At 41.1% G+C, this 12,244-nt stretch overlaps 1 pseudogene; it reads left to right on the forward strand.

Annotated features, from left to right (window-relative positions):
- The first annotated feature begins 312 nt into the window (after nt 1-312).
- On the forward strand, nt 313-3,455 carry LOC116083239 (annotated as a pseudogene).
- The last annotated feature ends 8,789 nt before the right edge of the window (nt 3,456-12,244 follow it).

A 12,244-nucleotide genomic window follows, 5' to 3' on the forward strand; every position in this document is an offset into this window, starting at 1 on the left:
AATCTGCCCCAATTTTGGTAAGGCAAATAATCTTTGTCGCTGTTTCCTACCAAACCGCTTTTACCGTGCGAGAGCCAAAGATATGTTTTAGGTTTTAACTATTGTGCCTAAGAGATCCATAACACAAAAAACGGTGCTAACCTGTAAACCCCTTGCCCTGGGGCAGATACTTCCTGAGATGCTGGAGGCTGATGCCCATGCAAGATAACAAGCCACAGTTTCACCTCTCTAAACAAGTTTGGTTGACCCAACTGCACTGGATGTTCTTGATCACAAATAGGAGGGCGGTGCTTAGGCAGGAAGTGCGTCAGGATGTATGCTAGCCTCCGGTTGGACAAAGGTAAGAAGTACCTGGCCTTGTGAGTGTGCCTTTAGAAACACCCAAATGACCTAATTCGGTGGTGTTTCTCTGGTATTCCTGGGTATGGACCTGGACAGTTTTCATCTTCCTCGCCAGTATTTAATAGAGCTTGCTTCAACTAAATGATTGTGGATTTGGTCTTTCTCCTCGAGATTCTCAGGTGTGACGACCCCCATCTTCCTTTTTACCCTTTGGAGCTATTTCCTACTCTTTATAGTCTTCCAGGACACCTAGTTCTGGGATTGAGGCACAAGTAGACATTCCCGTAGAACAACCCTTCATCACCGAGGGCTCCTTTCCTCAAAATGAGGAGAATGGCAAGCCTGGAAGATTTCCCAGGGGGACTAAGACCTTTAAAGACCAAGTTCTTTCTCTGTTACTTAAAGCATACAGATAAAACATAGAGGAAATGGTCCTAATTAGTTCAATGAGAAGAACTAAAAATTAAATGATTAAGATTAAAAGCAATAAAAGAAAACTAAACCGCCATCTTCCAAATATTGAGAAAAAAAATCTTTAAAAATACACCTTTACACAGACCCAGGAACATATTAAACAAAACATACAATGATAAGGTAGGGTTCATTCTAGGATGTTGAGAAAGGTTTAAAACTGAGAAATCCATTAATATTTATTATTACATTTATATTTTAGAACACATGATCATTTCATTTTATTGTGATAGAAATCCTGAAAAAAATCAGTAAGCATGACTGATTTTTTTTAAAAGCCCAATAGAATAAAAATGAATGCATTCTTTTTTTCGTTCACATAATTACATATACTCAAGTAGTTCCAAAGCTAGTATCTTTCTTGATGGCAAAAACACTATAGGGCTATAGGTATTTCCATAAAATCAGGAATGAAATGCCAGGAGTACTAGGCAATCCGGTTAAGACCAGCATTTGGAGGTATAATTTGAAACAAGGAAATAGAACTATTTCTAGTTATAGCTGATTGTGTGTATGTTAAAGACTCTGGTAAAAAAAAAAATACCATTAACAATAACACTTTTGTAAGCTGGAAGTATATAAAATTAGTATAAATAAACACATAGTCTCTCTTTATGCAACCATTAACTACTTAACAGCTGTTTTGAAAGAAATCTCCTATTTATGTGCAATAACAAGGAATGGGGTGGGGGGAGGAGACAGAAAATCTACAAAAGCCAAATAAAGAAAACTTTGTTCCAATGAAGTTTCTATCCATATGTATAAGGGTGTCTTATCCTTATCTTACTTTACCATTTTAGGTTTTGTTTAAAATGTTCCCGAGTCTGTGCAAAGATGTGCACCAAAGTGCAGAAGTCAGAGGACATCCTGGGAGGGTTATGTCACTCCTACCATATGGGTCCTGGGAATCAAACTTGGATCATAAGGATTGTCAACAGATGCCTTTACTCATGGGGCTGTCTCACCACCCAAAATATAGCTTAAGTATTTTTAAAACACACACACACACACACACACACACACCACAAGATGTATTTACAAAATTTGCAGGAAAATGAGTAGACTTAGGATGTATACTATTAAGTGAGGTCTCTTAATCTCACTTCTCCTTTATATTCAGATACTAGCCAATAGTGTAATGTCAGAAATGAGAAACAGAAAGGCTATATATTAGGAGATGAGAGTACCAAATACAGGCAATGGACGTGAGCTATGAGAGAGAACATAAAGCAAACTGTTCTAATTCTGACTGTGTCATGTGTCTTGGAGTTTTCATCTTTGGTGGTGGATACGTGCACAAAAACATACTTGGTAGTGAAAGTGAAAAATCCAGTATAAAGCTGCACAGCTTCCATCCAAATGGCTACTCTAGATATATAGAACTCTCATTAAAATGTGTAGACTTTGGGTCTGGTTAATTTTAGTGTGTGATTTTTTTTTATTTGCCAAGTTATTTATAACAATAAATCATATTTTTAAAAAAATCATGGAAAAGATCTCCCCCTCCTGCCCTACTCCCCTCTCCATCCCCTCTACCACCTCATTCCTTCTTTCTGTTGACCTCTGGTCTCTGTTTTGTGTCCCCTTCTGAGAAAGATTCAGCCGTCCTCCATTGAATCCTTCTGGTTATTTGGCTTCTTTGGGTCTGTTGATTATAGCATGGTTGTATATATTGTACTTTATGGCTAATATCAACTTACAGGTGAGTATGTAAGACGCTGTCGAGCAGATTCTTCCTACTTTAGTTCGACTCCTGCACCACAGTGATCCAGAAGTATTAGCAGACTCCTGCTGGGCTATTTCCTACCTGACTGATGCTCCAAATGAGTGCATTGAGATGGTTGTGAAGAAAGGAGTGGTTCTCCAACGTGTGAAGCTTCTAGGAGCTACTGAGTTGCCCATTGTGACTCCCGCACTAAGAGCCATAGGGAATATTGTCACTGGGACAGATCTATCACTCAGAAAGTGATAGATGCAGGAGCACTTGCCATCTTTCCCAGCCTGCTAACAAACCCCAAAACTAATATTCAGAAGGAGGCCACATGGACAATGTCCAACACTACAGCCGGACGCCAGGACCAGATACAGCGAGTTGTGAATCACGGCCTAGTCCTGTTTCTTGTTGGTGTCCTCTCTAAGGCAGACTTTAAGATGCAGAAGGGCTAGAACCAATTATACCAGCGGTGGGACTGTTGAACAGATTGTGTATCTTGTTCACTGTGGAATAATAGAATCTCTGATGAACCTCTTGAGTGCAAAAGATACCAAGATTATTCAGGTTATTCTTGATGCCATTTCCAATATCTTTCAGACTGCGGAGAAACTAGGTGAGACAGAAAAACTCAGTATAATGACTGAAGAGTGTGGAGGCTAAAATTGGATAAAATTGAAGCACTACAGAGCCATGAAAATGAGTCTGTATACAAGGCGTCATTAAACTTAATTGAGAAGTACTTCTCAGTGGAGGAAGAGGAAGATCAAAATGTGGTGCTAGAAACTACCTCTGAAGGATTCACCTTCCAAGTTCAGGATGGAGCTCCGGGGACCTTTAACTTCTAATGTCCAGCCAAGGCACAAAGTAGTTAGCTATGTGCTGTGCTAGTCTATGTTCTCATAAATTTGTCTTACTGTTTCTCTACTAAGAACTATTTTTAAATGTGGTTTGTTATTGTAGCACTTTTTACAAAAGAAACTATACTTGAATAATTGTAAACTGTACATACTCTATGAAGCTGTCCTCTGAGTTCATTTCTATGTGGAATTTCGTACCCTGTCATGTCCTATAAATAAAGATTGGTTACCTCAATCAGGATGCTATTTTCTACTTCCATCCATTTGCCCGTGAAATTCATAATATCTTTGTTTTTAATGGCTGGGTAGTATTCCATTGTGTAGATATACCATATTTTCTGTATCAATTCTTTGGATGAGAGACATCTGGATTGTCTCCAGCTTCTGGCTATTCTGAATAAAGCTGCTACGAATATAGTTGAGCAGGGTCCTTGTGGGATGGTGGAACATCTCTTGGGTATATAACCAGAAGTAGTATAACTAAGTCTTGAGGTAGAACCAGAAGTAGTATAACTACGTCTTGAGGTAGAACTATTCCCAATCTTCTGAGAAACTACCAATTGATTTCCAGAGTGGACATTGGTGGGTGGGGAGAAGGTCAATCTCTAGGATGTGTCAGAGACCTGTGATGGGGAAAGGCCCCAGAGCATCTATGAGGTCAACTCTAGCTGAGACTCCTAGCAGTGGATCCTAAGGTGTCCACTCCCTGTAACCAGGCAGGACTCTCAGTGGAGGGAATAAAGAAACCAACCCACCCACCAAATCTTCAACCAAAAATGTGTCTTGACTACAGAATGTTCAGGGACATAGAGACCGAAAGAATGGCCAACCAATGACTGGCCCAAATTGAGACCCATTCCATGGGCAAGAACCAATCCCTAATACTATTAATGATTCTCTGTTATGCTTACAGACAGGAGCCTAATATAACTGTCCTCTAAGAGGCTCCATCCAGAAGCCAATGGAAAGAGATACAGAGACTCACAGTCAAACATTAAATGGAGCTTGGGGGAAAAAAAAACAAACAAAAAAAAACAACAACAAAAAAAAATGGAGCTTGGGGAATCTTAGGGAAGAGGTGGGAGAAGGATTGAGGGATCTGAAGAGAACAGGGAATCTACAGGAAGACCAACAGAGTCAACTAACCTGGACGCTTTGGGGCTCCCAGGGACTGAATCACCAACCAAAGGGTGAGCACACACCTAGTTGAGCAAGTGTCTTTGTGGGATGGTGGAACACCTTTTGGATATATGCCCAGAAGTGGTATAACCAGGTCTTGAGGTAGAACTATTCCCAAACTTCTGAGAAACTACCAATTGATAGACCTAAGCCCCCTGCACATATGTAGCAGATCAGCAGCTTGGTCTTCATGTGGGTCCCCCAACAACTGGAGCAGGGGCTGTCCCTGAGTCTTGTTGCCTGCCTGTCTGTGAATCCTCTGCCCCTCAATGGTCTACCTGGACTAGCCTCAGTGGAAGAGGATACACCAAGTCCAGCAGCAACTTGATATGGGGTGGAGGTAGAGGTGGAGGTGGGAGAGCCATGGGAGTGGGAGTAGGGGGTGGAGAGTGACACTCACTTATAAGTGGATGTTAGCTGTAAAGGATAGCCATGCTACAATCCACAGACCCAAAGATGCGAAGTAATAAAGATGGCTCAGTGGGGGATTTGAGAATCTCACTGAGAAGGGGAAATAGACATTATGGATGGACTGGGGTGGGGTGGGGACTGAATGGGAGTGGGTGGGTTTGGGAACAGGAGGGATCAGGTGGAGGGAGCACAAAGGGAGGGAGTACCTGGAGAGACAATTGGAATGGAGAGGGGAGGCACCTCTGGGATGAGCTAGAAACCTAAGGCGATGGAAACTCCCAGGAATCTCTTAGTGTGACCCTAAGACTCCTAGAAAGGGAACTGAGAGAGAAAGAAAAATCTTAAAGGAATGGAGAATGTGGAGAAAGGCAGGGGTGGTGGAAATGTATTACACAAAATCAGCTGAGATGGGCAGTACAAAAGGATGGGAGAGGGGAATAAATAAGAACAAAATAGAGGCTGGAGAGATGACTCAGCGGGTAAGAGCACTGACTGCTTTTCCAAAGGTCCTGAGTTCAAATCCCAGCAACCACATGGTGGCTCACAACCACCTGTAATGAGATCTGACACCCTCTTCTGGTGTGTCTGAAGACAGCTACAGTGTATTTACATATAACAATAAATAAATCTTTTCTTAAAAAAAGAACAAAATATAATGCCAACAACATATATTGTGAAAAAACCATAATGAAACCCACTACTTCATATGGTAACTTCTAGAAAAAAGACTTGTGATGGGAAAAAAAATAGGACTGGGGAGGCTTTAATGATTTCTGGACAGTGAAGTTCGTTCACTGGGTAGAAGGGAGACAGGTCACCACCTCTCCATTCAGAACATTTATTGTTTCCTGGATCATACTCACACAGAGTTGAAGTTTAGAAGTTACTATTATTTTTTGTTTCTGTGGTGACAAAGTTATAGAACTGTAATGTCTGGTTTTGTGTGTGAACTCGATACAAGCTGGAGTTATCACAGAGAAAGGAGCTTCAGTTGGGGAAGTGCCTACATGAGATCCAGCTGTGGGGCATTTTCGAAATTAGTGATCAAGGGGGGAGGGTCCATTGTGGGTGGTGCCATCCCTGGGCTGGGAATCTTGGGTTCTATAAGAAAGCAAGCTGAGCAAGCCAGGGGAAGCAAGCCAGTAAGTAACATCCCTCCATGGCCTCTGCATCAGCTCCTGATTCCTGACCTGCTTGAGTTCCAGTCCTGGCTTCCTTTGGTGATGAACAGCCATGTGGAAGTGTAAGCTGAATAAACCCTTTGCTCCCCAGCTTGCTTCTTGGTCATGATGTTTGTGCAGGAATAGAAACCCTGACTAAGACAAGGACGGTCAGGGTACTTATGTTTGTGTGGTAATTCTGTTAATTTTAACTCATCTAAAATTTTGGTCCTGAAAGCAGCCATTTGAGGTTATTAAACAGATTTTACAGATAAGGAATTTTAGTTCAGATCCTAGTGGATCAGATGTAGGGAGAGTTAGGGAGAGAGAATGGAAATCGGCAGGGGTTGTGCCACAGACCTGAATACTTGGTCCACAGGGTGGACCTATTAAGCAGTGTGGCCTTGTTGAGGTAGGTGTGATTTTATTGGAGGAAGGGTGTGACTTGTGGGCTTTGAGGTCTCAGATGTTCAAGCTAGTTTACTTCCTGCTGCCCGCCTGTCCAGATGTTGAACCCATAGCTTCTTCTCCAGCACCACGTCTGCCAATGTGCTACTGTGCTTCCCACCAATCATGATGATGAACTAAACCTCTGAATCTTCAAGCCATCCTCAATTCAAGTTTTCCTTTATAAAAGTTGTTGTGGTCATGGTGGCTCTTTACAGCAAAAGAAACTCTAAGACACTCGTGAATGTGGGCACTTGGCCCCCAGGTGGGGACACTGCTTTGTGAGGTTGTAGAGATGGACGAACTCTCTAAGAAGTGGGACTTCATTGGAAGAAATGGGTGGCTGAGAGCATGGTTACAGCATGGCATGACTTCTAGTTGCTTTCCTGATCCACTAAGATATAAGTCTTGGCACAAATCCTTGCTGCTGTAGCCATATTCCCACCATGCTTTTCTGCCATGATGGACTGTGTGTTCTAACTGTGATCCAAAGTAAATCCTTCCTTCTCAACTTGCTTCTTCAGTTATTTTATCACTGTGATGAGAAAATCAACCCATACAATCAACTAAGATGCAGGGTGCTCCCCTGTTAGAGCATCTGGGCAGCTCATCTTCCAACTGAGTCTTGCTGAAGGATATCAGAGAATGTCACAAGAGGGGTAAGGGGAAAGCTCTGGTGTACGATGACTAGTGTCTTCTCTCCTGGCAAAATTTTATGTTAAAATCCTTGTGCCCAGTTTTTCATATTATTGCTGTGTCTGTAGAGATGTCTTTAAAGAGGCTACCATAGTAAACTGGGGTCATATGGTAAACCCTAATCCTTCACTAGTTTTTAAATTTTTTAATTGAAAATAGATTTTTTTCATACAGTATATTTTGATTATAGTTTCCCCTCCCACAAAACCTTCCCATCTATACATATTCACACCCTTCCTTTCTCTCTAATTAGGAAAGTCAGCATCTAAGGAAGTAATTAATAATAAGGTGAAATACAAACAAATAGACAGACCAGATTAGGACAAAGAAATAAAACGGAAGAAAAAAAGACAAAGGAAAAGCACAAGAAACACATATTAGGCGCGCTCGCACTTGCATACACACACACACACACACACACACACACACACACACACACACACACTCACACTCACACTCAGAAACCCAATACTTCTGATTAGAGTTCTCACCATCTACAAGCCAGGGAGAGAGTCCTGGGAAGAAATCAGCCCTACCAATACATTGTTCTTGGAACTCCAGCCTCCAGGACTGAGAGAGGATCTATTTCTGTGGTTACGTCTCTGCTTTGTACCTTGTGGAGCTTCATTATGCAGCCTTGGTAAACTAACACACTCTCAGTCAAGTGTTTTTCACCTGCAGAAACGGGGATAATGTCATTGTTATTTTAAGTCACTACATTTGGGATTAGTTTGTCCCACCACTATGAACTCTGAAAATTCCTCTTGCTTCAGGGGTTGAGTTTTCCTTCCCCATTGTCTGTTTCAGATGAACTGCAGCAGGCAAACTTGAGGAACTGATAGAAGCCTGGGGAGATGATGGGGATGAAGGCCAAAGGGCTTGTGGTGCTTGAGATCCACTAATGTAGATTTAAAACAATGCTCTCTCATCTACTTGATAAAAGTAGAAAGATTACGTCCAACAATGCTTTATAGAGCTATTTCGTGGATGTGCCATTTGGTCAGGTGGGATTCCTTGAAAGAGAGAATTACAGTAGCAGATTGCAAGCCCAGGGCCCTGTCTGACCCAGATTCTCAATTTTTAAAAGAGTGATTATAGCTCTGGAGGTGGGGGTTAGGTCTCAGGGCCTCTACCAGGAAGCACTTTTCTTAGCCATGGGGATATTGCATTACAGCTAATTACAGGCTGTCTGCTCAGATTTTTCTAATTACTTCATTTGTATTAGTCTTGATTTCTCAAGGAACCTGTAAGGTTTTTTGAAAGCATCATGAGGACAAGGATATGTGTCTCTTGTTTTTGCTACCATGCAGAGCTCCCTTCAGTACAGATAACCCAATGAAAGTAGCCAGTCTATTGTTAGGGACCATGAGTGAATTTGGATTATGAGTGGGTTCAAATCCAGATTTTACTTCTTTCCAGCTGTGAGATCTAGGCCATGCCATCTAACCTCTCCACTCCAGGTCCCTCAACTTCCTAATGGAATGTTAATAGGTCTGGTCTCAGCCGGGCGGTAGTGGCACACGCCTTTAATCCCAGCACTTAGTAGGCAGAGGCAGGTGGATTTCTGAGTTTGAGGCCAGCCTGGTCTACAGAGTGAGTTCCAGGACAGCCAGGGCTACACAGAGAAATCCTGTCTTGAAAATCAAAAAAAAAAAAAAAAAGGTCTGAGTCTCTCAAAGCAGTTGGAACAATGCTTGGTGTCTAAGAAGTATTCATTTCACCTTAGCAAATATTGACATTGATTATACTGGCTAGTTTTACGTCAACTTGGACACAAGCTGGAGTCAGTGGAGAAAAGGGAGCCTCAGTTGAGAAAACACCCCTGTAAGGTCAGGGTATATGAAAGCCTGCAGGACATTTTCTTAGCGATTAATATGGAAGGGTACCATTCCTGTCTGGTGGTCCTGGATTCTATAAGAAGAAGTTATAAAGAGTTATAAAGTGTAAAACAAGTTCTGGGAATGAAGAAATAAAGTTTCATAGTAAAATAAGAGAACCATGTTCCAGCTCCTGTAAGCAGCAAGCAGTGTGGAAACAAAGTTTTATAGTAGCAAGCAGCAGCTTCAGACACTGAGAAGTTGTGTTCCAGAGATAGCCAAGGATATGCTATCAAAACAAAGTTCTGATGGTCAGGATATTGAGTCAGAATGACCAGGCTAAGACCAGCCAGATGGTGGCCGTTCCTGTGGTTGTAACTCTGTTGTCCCTCTGTGCCCAAATTCCCTCTTCTGAAAAGGATGCTAGTCTGGTCAAACTAAGAGCATCCTCAGTACTTCATTTCATTTTAATTACCTCCCCCAGAGTCTTATCTTAGTCATCTTCCAAAGTCCTGCCTTACAACAAAAGAATTTTGGTGGAACACTGCTCAGTTAATAATATGCACTAACATTAGTTGCGAGTATTATTAGTGTCTGATCTATAGTTTATTTTTAATGTGCAATTGCATCAGTTTTATTAAATGAGGCGAGTGAGATATATTTCTACTAAAAAATATATAATTACAAACACAGTTTATCTACTAAATAAACATTGCATTTAAAAATTAATTTTTATTTACTGTTATTGTATTTTTTGTGCACAAAACAGCAGGTTTCTTTTGTTACTTTCGGACCTAGTAGGTGCCCCCCCCTTTCCCCTTCCTTTCCTGCATCTTCCAGCCACATCCCTGCCTAAAGTATGCATATATAAAATTAGAAACATGATCCACATGTGAGCAAGAACATGAAATATAAGGCCTTCTTGAGCCTTACTTAATATTTTCTACATCTATCAATTTTCCTGAAAATTTATAATTTCATGTTTTCTTTATGGTTGAGTGGAAATCTGTTATGTATATGCACCATGTTTTCACTATCCATCAGTTTATGAAGATCTAATCTGATTCCATTTACTGGTTAATGTAAATAGAGCAACACTGATGAGCAAATGATTCTATAGTTGGATACAAAGTCCTTGTGGATGTATGCTCGGGAGTAGCATGCTGGGTTCATATGGTGTTCCTACTTTAAAATAATTACTTTATTATTTTTATTTGTGTATGCACGTGTGTACACACCTAAATGTGCACTCATGCCAAAAGGGAGCATCAGATTATTTGGAGACAGTTATAGGTGCTGGTGAGTCACCCATGTGGGTACTGGGATTTCGAACTCTTATCCTCTGATAGAAGAGAGAGCACTAATCCTCTCTCACATGTTATTGTAAGGTCTCTATCAACCCCTGTTAATTACTTGGTTAATTTGGAGTGTTTGCATTCTTCTTTTTTCCTCTCCCTCTCTTGCTTAACCGTTTGTTATTTGAGCATAGCTGATTCTTTTCTGTGGACTCATGGATAGACTGTTTTCATCTTCAGTCTGAAGGATTCTTTGGAAGTGCTTGCTTAGTTTTCATAAATCCTTTAGTCTGTTTTTGTGTTGGAAAGTTTTGGTTTTTTTTCCTTCAGTTATGACAGAGAGCTTGCTGGATATAGTCATGTAAGTTAGTGATTGCTGTCTTGCAGAACTTGTAGGCATCACTCCAAACCATCCTGCCTTTAAAGTTCCAATTGAAGGATCAGCTGTTCAGTTGAAAATGCAATGTGTTGTTTCTCATTGTTGCTTTCAGAACACTCAGGGGAGCTTCTTTCCTGGCCTTTTTATGTGGTGTTGTAAATGCCTCCTGTATTTGCATCTGCAGTTTCTAACTCTGGAAAACTTTTTGTTATGATTCTTTTGAATATCTTTTTCTGTGCCACTAGAATGAGATTCTTCTCCCTCTTCGATATCTATTATCTGTTCTTTTCTGTGGGTCACCTACGTCTTGGACTTCCCCCTGGTACCTTCTCATAGTTTTATCTGTCTCGTTCTTCCATTCTCTTAGTTTCTCCATGTCTTCTCCAGGCTTGGATATGCCTTACTCTTCTTGATGCAGTCTGGTGTTGAGACTTCCCACTGAGCATGTCATTTGACTTACTATCTTTTTCATTCACAGCATTTCAGACATGTTTTCCTCCAGTACTTCTATCTGTATGTTGAAATCCCTTTTCATACCTTGTACTGCCTCCCTTATTTTATCCAGCTGTTCAAGTTCTCAATCAGGAGAAATTAATCATTCTTTTGAGTTCTCCATATGGGATTTTACCTAACTCACTCTCACTAGATGACATTCTAGAGGATTAGTAACTTGGGAAGGTGATCCAGTCTTATGTTACTGAGTTGGAGTGTTTGCAATCTGAGATTATTTTGTTCCTTGGTGCCACAGGCTGACCCAGTTGGGGTCTTTCAACCCAGGAAGAATCAGGGTTCCAGTATTCAGGTGGGCAAGGAGTTGGCAAGTGACAAACAGACAGGAACACAAGAGACTGTTGAATCTGAGTGTAGTTTCTCAAAGTAAGCATCAGACTCTTATTGTCATTACAGAAGACAAAAGGAAGTTAGATAATACACCAGTCAAGGTACATTGATGTCATCCAATGCATAATGATTCTATAGAAACATATGTACATGAGAATTGGCAGGAACTAAGCAGTGGTTACAACTGAGATAAAGTCAGCCTTATCTAAAGTACTCTAATAGAAAATATATACATGACAATTGACAGGAACTAGGCAGCAGTTACAACTGAAATAAGGTCAGCTTATTCTTAGAAGCCAGGTATAAAGGCTTCATGCCGTAATCATAGTTCCAATTCTAGTCTATTGTATAACCCAGCACCAGCCCTTAGTAAACACCCAACTATGCTATTCTTCTGGGCTAGTGGAAGTATGCACCAGGGGTCCCATTCTTGCTAACCACAATACTCTAGCTCCTTCCTAGCCACAACCCACCTTCTTCCTAGACCATTGTACATTCCTGTGACTCAGCCGTAATTCTAAGTATTTGTGGAGGACCTCCATTTACCAGAGGAGCCCACCAACTTTCTTCTATTAAATAATGTAGTCTGAGGGCATGGTGGCGCACGCCTTTAATCCCAGCACTTGGAAGGCAGAG

This window comes from Mastomys coucha, unplaced genomic scaffold, assembly GCF_008632895.1.
Source record: "Mastomys coucha isolate ucsf_1 unplaced genomic scaffold, UCSF_Mcou_1 pScaffold12, whole genome shotgun sequence".
Classification (NCBI taxonomy): Eukaryota; Metazoa; Chordata; class Mammalia; order Rodentia; family Muridae; genus Mastomys; species Mastomys coucha.